At 42.7% G+C, this 7,846-nt stretch overlaps 1 long non-coding RNA gene across 1 annotated transcript; it reads right to left on the bottom strand.

Annotated features, from left to right (window-relative positions):
• Nucleotides 1-381: 381 nt before the first annotated feature.
• On the bottom strand, nt 382-7,508 carry LOC103238105 (uncharacterized). The gene is made up of 4 exons (XR_499090.3): nt 7,253-7,508; nt 6,139-6,354; nt 4,451-4,546; nt 382-648 (listed from the first exon to the last, which is right to left on the bottom strand). It is a non-coding gene; the product is annotated as an uncharacterized lncRNA (long non-coding RNA).
• Nucleotides 7,509-7,846: the final 338 nt, after the last annotated feature.

Below are 7,846 nucleotides of genomic sequence, written 5' to 3'. Positions count from 1 at the left end.
TTATGGCCGGGCGCAGTGGCTCAAGCCTGTAATCCCAGCACTTTGGGAGGCCAAGGCGGGTGGATCATGAGGTCAGGAGATTGAGACTATCCTGGCTAACATGGTGAAACCCCATCTCTACTAAAAATACAAAAAACTAGCCGGGCGTGGTGGCGGGCGCCTGTAGTCCCAGCTACTCGGAGGCTGAGGCAGGAGAATGGCATGAACCCGGGAAGCAGAGCTTGCAGTGAGCTAAGATCGCGCCACTGCACTCCAGCCTGAGTGATACAGCGAGACTCCGTCTCAAAAAAAAAAAAAAAAGAAGAAAAAGAAAATAATTTTATAACCGTAATATGTTTGTTGCCCAAAACATATGGCAAGTTAATACACAGAGACACTGGGTTGCAGCAGAGAAAGAGATTTAATCATAGTGTCACCAAATGAGGAAATGGGAAAAAACCTCAAATCTGTTCTACTCACAGAGTTTGGGGCTAAGGTTTTTAAGGGTTTTGGAGTGAGCCAAAGTGTGGACATTATTGATTGACCAAAGAGTGCAGGGTGAAGTCATGGGACAGGGAGATAAACAAGCTGTACTCTCATGTTGATTTGCTTTCTCTGGAGAGAATCTTCAAATTGGTTGGTGTCAGCTGTTCCACTAGAATTCAGGATCTGAAAAACATCATAACCAATTCTTAAACAAACGCCTTGTGATTCTAAGGCCAGAAATCCTATCTATAAGAACAATGGGGGTTGGGCACAGTGACTCATGCCTGTAATCCCAGCACTTTGGGAGGCTGAGGCAGGTGGATCACTTGACATCAGGAGTTTGAGACCAGCCTGGCCAACATGGTGAAGCCCCTTTTCTACTAAAAATACAAAAAAATTAGCCAGGTATGGTGGCACACACCTGTAATCCCAGCTACTCAGGAGACTGAGGCAGGAGAATCACTCAAACCTGGGAGGCAGAGATTGCAGTGATCTGACATCGTGCTATTGCATTCCAGCCTGGGCAACAAGAGTAAAAGTCCATCTCAAAACATAACAGAAAAAACAAACAAAAAAACAAACAATCGGGATGTGAATGTATCCAGTGCAGCACGACTTTGTGTTACAAGGAATGCAACCTGATTTATGCTTCATTCTAACTATATTTCCATCCAGAATTCTCATTAACCCTGTGAGGATAGCTTCAATTAAATTAATCTTAGTATTTTGGAATTTTGTTATGCATTTCCTTATGTACCTAGTATCCTCCTCTCCTCAATGACAAGCTACATTAGAGACTGAGGCTGCATCAAGCTCTTACTATTCCCAGCACTGTGCTAGAGCTTTACATGAAACATCCATTTAATCTTTGCAACTCCATGAGGTAGGTACTATTTATTAGTATCAGCATTTTGTGGATGTTGTAAATGAGATACAGAAAAGTTAAAACTAAAGTCACTCACATGGCAAAACTGGATTTTTAATGCAGATCTGATTGACTTTAGAGTCCATTCATTGTTAGGAAACTTCTCAAATACCAAATTACTAATCAAGCCTTGCAAGCATATGTTTATGGCCCTATCAATTTAAACACATTTCATGCTCTAAATAACATCTCCTTTCTTGGGTAGCCAAGATAGTCCTGGAAATATCCCTGGGTTTGCCACACAAGAATGCAAGCCACATTGTCATGTCGAGAGCTCTGGGGAAGTAAAATGGGTAAAGATTCTTGGAATGAAGAGGTGAGAGCCAAGAGCAGGTAGGAAAAGAGCAGGGAGGGTTCTGCCTCATCGTCCCCTCAGTTAAGAATGAACATTGTTAGGTTCCTCAAAAAACTAAAAATAGAGCTACCATGTGATCCAGCAATCCCACTTCTGGGTATATACCCAGAAGACAAGAAATCAGTCTATCAAAGAGATATCTGCACTCCCATGTTTGTTGCAGCATTGTCTACAATATCCAAAATTTGGAAGCAACCTATGTGTCCATAAACAGATGAATGTGATATGGTTTGGCTGTGTCTCCCCCTAAATCTTATCTTGAATTGTAACTCCCATAATTCCCATGTGTTGTGGGAGGGACCCGAGAGGAGATAATTGAATCATGGGGGTGGTTTCCCGCATACTGTGCTCGTGGTAGAGAATAAGTCTCGTGAGATCTGATGGCTTTATAACGGGAAACCCCTTTTACTTGGCTCTCATTCTCTCTTGCCTGCCACCATGTACTTGCTTCTGCCATGCTTCTGCCATGACTGTGAGGTCTCCCTAGCCATGTGAAACTGCGAGTCCATTAAACCTCTTTTTCTTTATAAATTACCCAGTCTCAGGTATGTCTTTATCGGCAGCATGAAAATGGACTAATACAGAACGGATAAAGAAAACGTGGTACATACACATGATGGAGTACTATTCGGCCTGAGACCTTGTCATCTGCAGCAACATGGATGAAACTGGAGATCATTATGTCTAGTGAAATAAGCCAGGCACAGAAAGACAGACATTGCATGTTCTCACTTATCTGTGGGATCTAAGTTAAAACAATTGAACTCATGGAGATAGACAGTAGAAAAATGGTTACTAGAGGTTAGGACGGGTAGTGGGGGAGGGGCACAATGGTGAAGCGGAGGTGGGGATAGTTAATGAGTACCAAAAAATCAGTTAGAAAAAAATGACTAAAACCTAGTATTTGATATTGGCTATAGTCAACCATAATTTAATTATACATTTTAAAATAACTGAAAGTATAATTGGATTGTTTTTAACACAAAGGATAAGTGCTTGAGGGGAGGGACACCCATAATGTGACTATTTCACATTGCATGCCTGTATCAAAACATCTCATGTACTCCAAAAACATATACATCTACTATGTACTCACAAACAAATTTTTTTTAATGAACGTTGTTAGAGTCTAAATTCAAAAAAGTAATTGAGTACCTAGATATCTCACAGTAAGGATGTGTGGAGACCAGAGCATGACTCAGCTGTTCAGGTCTACCTGTGAGTGGGGCCTGCCTGAGACTCTGGGCTTCTCATCAGGACAGTTCACAGATAAGGGTGTTTCTACCACTGTGAGACAGATGGCGTTCCTCGAAGGATTGTCCATAGAATCACCTAGGATGGGAATTAGAATTGTTATCAGAAAATGGGATTGGTGTTAAAATAGGAAAGGAACAGCTTGGTGCTTGACACTGGGAAGGTAAAGTGGGGCATTGTAACAGGAGCTCGGGGGCACCAACGAAGAGTGGGACAGGGTCAGATGTGTCAGGATGGGGGAAGGGTGATGTCCTGAAGTGCTGGGCGTCTATCCATGGAGTCCTTCAAGGGCCAAGGTCCCCTCTCTCCATGCCCAATCTACAGACTTGTCATTACAAATATCTTGGTTTAATAAAATTCAGTACTCCTACATATTTTTAGGGGGATATACAGGTATGTGGGGTAGAGGGGATGACAAATGCTGCCCATATACCTCGAAGTGTTTCGAGAGGCTACACTCAGCAATAAGTGATAGGGACAGGAGGCTGGGAAATTCTAGGCAAAGAGGGCAGGTCTCCAGTGAGGCCCAAGCCTCAAGCCTGGAACCATGGCTTAAAGTGAGAACATACATTCCTGTTTTCCTACTCCAATGTTGCCTTTTTCAAAACCACCCATGGCCCACCCCACCCTGCATCCTGTGCCCATAAAAACCCAAAGCTCTGGCAGCAGAAAAGCGAAGAGGAGAAGCAGCTGGATGTCAGAGACTACAGTCCAGGAGAAGCGGCTTGACTTCAGAAGGACAGCTTGATGGTGTAGCTCCGGGGGTAGAATACCTTCCCGCTCCATCCCCTTTCCAGTTCTTCTTCCCACTGAGAGTCACTATTATCAGCAAAAAAATCCTCCACATTCACCACCTTTCAATTGATTCATGTGACTTGATTTTTCCTGGACACTGAACAAGAGCTCAGGTACCACAGGTGCGGGTGCAAAAGGCTGTCACACCGAGCTGTTAATACTTAAACCATCTGCGGATGGAAGAGCTAAAAGAGCTCTGTAATACATGCCCTCAGGGACTTGAGGCATTGTGGGAACCCCCTTAGATGCTGTTGCAGGGGTGGTATGAAGTCCATTTCTGCCATTATCCAAAAGCACTTGCCCTGGCTCCTGCACCCACTCACTTGTGTGCTCCCTCCCAGGAGGGTTGAGCACAGTGGGTTCGAGGGAATGAAGTTTGCCCCTGAAGGCGCCAAAGTGGCTGGCTAGTACAGCACCTACACTGCAGTTCCTGCCCAAGAAGGGGTCAGGGAAAATTTCCTGCTTCACAAGGATATTGTTCAAACTAAAGATTTGGCTTCTCAAGGAAGAGTGCAACTAAAACAAAGCTTACTTGAGTATGCACACACCTGTTAAGCATTGAGACACACAAAGGTAAAAAATGACACACACATATCAATTCAGTTCCAATCATGTGAAGTATCTAGAAAGAACTTCCCGCTCTCAGGTGAACTCACCATGCTGTCCTATCCCTTGTTCATCATTCCACTATAATTGTGGGACACTTCTTGTGTGGATGCTTGCTCCAATCTGCTTTCTAGATTTCTGATTTCCTAGGCAGAGGACATTGACAATATACAATCACTTTATTTTATTTTTATTTTTATTTTTATTGTACTGTATTTTAGAGACAGGGTTTCACTGTGTTGCCCAGGCAAGAGTGCAGTGGTGTGATCGTAGCTTACTGCAATCTCAAACTCCTGGGCTCAAGTGATCCTCCCACCTCAGCCCTGCCCCTCACCATCACCCCCCAGTAGCTGAGACTACAGGTGTGCAGCATCATGTCCAGCTATTTATTTATTTATTTATTTATTTATTTATTTATTTTTAGAGATGGAATGTTGCTATATTGCCCAGGCTGGTCTTGAACTCCTAGCCTCCAGCCATCCTCCCACCTCAGTCTCCTAAAGTGTTGGGATTACAGATGTGAGCCACCACACTCAGCCTTACAATCACTTTAGAAGTTGTATTTTAATGTCACAGCAAGTAAAGCTGGAATATAAAGCCATATAGATCTTTGGGGACATTTTTAGTTGCTTTCCATTCTTTCTTTTTACATTGTATGACATGAGAAACAGATTCAGTTCTTAGTTTCAAGTGCTCAGGACCAAAATAGAAGATACGTACCTTTCCCCACCTTTATTTGGACTCACTGACATTAGTGGATAGCACTTTAGGGTTAATAATTGATAAATTACATCATTAATCATGAGAAAAGCTCATTTATGTTTGAGAGGAGTCTCCATATCCGGAACACTAAATTTTTTTAGATGGAGTCTTGCTCTGTCACCCAGACTGGAGTACAGTGGTGCAATCTCAGCTCACTGCAGCCTCCACCTCCTGTGTTCAAGCAATTCTCCTGCCTCAGCCCCCTTAGTACCTGGGATTACAGGTACCGCCACCACACCCGGCTAATTTTTGTATTTTTTAGTAGAGATGGGGTTTCACCATGTTGCCCAGGCTGGCCTTGAACTCCTGACCTCAGGTGATCCGCCCACCTTGGCTTCCCAGAGTGCTGGGATTACAGGCATGAACCACTGCACCCAGCCCAGAACACCAAATTTTTTTAGCACTCTATTCACACATGCACATGTCAATGAAAAAAAAAAATGAGTCAGTAACATACCACAGGACAGCTCAAGGGCAGATTGTAAACACTAACAGAAGCACAGGAATTTACAACCAGAGGCTATCACCTTATTACTAGTCATACCCATTGCCTGCCATAGGATCTGCTTAAAATACTTTATTGCAAATTCCAAATTATAATTACAAATTATTTATTGCCTCATTCAGGGATTATAGATTTTAAAAAACTTTGAATGATTAAATAATGCCTAGAAAACCTGTCTCAAAATTTTACTCTTTATTATTTAAAAAAAGAAAGAGAAGCACCTTAATTTATGAAGGGAGAAAACCCAAAAGATGTAGATGACTGTAGCTTCCAAGTCAAATCACTTAATTTGGTGTTATGTGCTATGTTAATTTCAGTTTTCCTACAGAAGAGTAAGTCTAATTGAAGGTTTATCTGACATTTCTTCTCTCAGTGCTGTGAATTCTATCCCTTGCCATTTTTCTCTGGCAAATTGATGCACACCATTACTCTCGGAGCACACATGGAGGCAGCTGCTACAGCAGAAGTTACCTTTTCCCGAATTCCACAGATTGAACCAGCTATCCATTAGAGAAGACAGCTTTGGCCTGGAATCCAGTAGATGGGCGTCTAGTCTCAGCATCTCCACCAGCCTGCTGTGTGACCTTGAAGAAGTCATCACCCCTCTGGGACCAGATTCTTCCCATCTAATTTTAGAGGGTTGCAGGAGATGGTCTCTGGGGTACCCTCCAGCCCTAATCTGATGGTCTGTGGTTATGGGAGAGAAATGTAGCCATGGTGAGAATAGAAAAAAAAAAAAAATGAGTTGCCTGAAAGGAAACTGGTTCAAGCTAAAAATTCAGGCCAGCAGTGGGATCCAAAAAAATGGCAGGTGGCAGGATTTCCAGTGCCTGCCTTTTGGTTTCATAGTTCTCATCTCAAGTCTTGGAAAACCAACATCTCCAGACAGTCTCTTCTCTATTTTGGCATCCTCTGACTCCCAGTCAGCCCTGAGACCAAACATTTGCTCCTAGTGCCCTAGTAAGGGGCTCCCCATAGTCCGCACCTCCTCTTTCTTCCCATTTCCCTCTCTCTCATGTTGACATACCCATAGCATGAAGAATGAAAAGGCTAAAGGCACAGAAACACTAACTTCACATTTTCTCACTCATTCATGAAATCTAAACATTAAAACAATTGAACTCATGGAGATAGAGAATAGAATGATGATTACCAGAGGCTGAGAAAGGTAAGGGGTGCAAGGGGAGTGGGGATGGTTAATAGGTACTAAAATATAGTTAAGAGAATGAATAAGATCCAGTATTTTATAGCACAAACAGGGTGACTGCAGCCAACAATAATTTATTGTACACTTTAAAACAAGTAAAAGAGTATAAGTGGAATGTTTGTAACACAGAGAAATGATAAATGCTTGAGGTGATGGATAGCCCATTTACCCTGATGTGATTATTATGCATTGGGTGCCTGTATCAAAATATCTCATGTACCCCATAAATAGATACACCTACTGTGTACTTATAATAAACTAAAAATTAAAAGAATGACGAGGCAGAGGAAAAGTAAAGAGAATTTATGAATATGTAGCAACAAAATAAGGAAGACGAAGGACAACTCACTTCACAAAGGAATCCTAAGCAGAACTTACCAAAAGGATGACTGAAGAGAGATTTAAGATGCCCCACATCTAGCTGATGAATAATCTTGGAAAATACGGAAAGCGGAAGTTAGGGTCCCATAAGCAGAGGGCTGGCTTGGCCATTCTCAGGAAGGATTGAATAAATCAAGAAATGGGGGTAAAAAAAAAAAATGCTGAAACCAGGAAGACACTATGTTATCAACTCTCACAGGAAGAAGCCACAGACCTGTGCTGGCATCATTCAAATCCGACGAGTTGGGGCATCAGAAAGCCATTCCAGAGGGAACACCCCCCAGGCTCAGATGACTGGGCCCGCCCGCATGACTTAACACATCCTTCCTTCCTAGTCTATTTTGGTGTGTGGGTGGAAGCCGCAGCAGCTACGGCCCAAGGACTCCAAGAACAGGAATCATATGGGTGAAATTACTCCAGTTGATAGTAGTTGGACATCAGTTTACAGGAATAGCATCATAAATTGCTAATTTTGGCAAACAGTGTAGTGGGATACGGTGCGTTTTCCACATGGACACCCAAGGTTTTCATTGCCGTGAAAGCAAAAGCCACTTTGCAGTAAGCACACATTTCATAACGTAGGGCTCCTCG

Source organism: Chlorocebus sabaeus, chromosome 9 (genome assembly GCF_047675955.1).
Source record: "Chlorocebus sabaeus isolate Y175 chromosome 9, mChlSab1.0.hap1, whole genome shotgun sequence".
NCBI lineage: Eukaryota > Metazoa > Chordata > Mammalia > Primates > Cercopithecidae > Chlorocebus > Chlorocebus sabaeus.
This window is presented reverse-complemented; position numbering and strand designations above follow the sequence as displayed.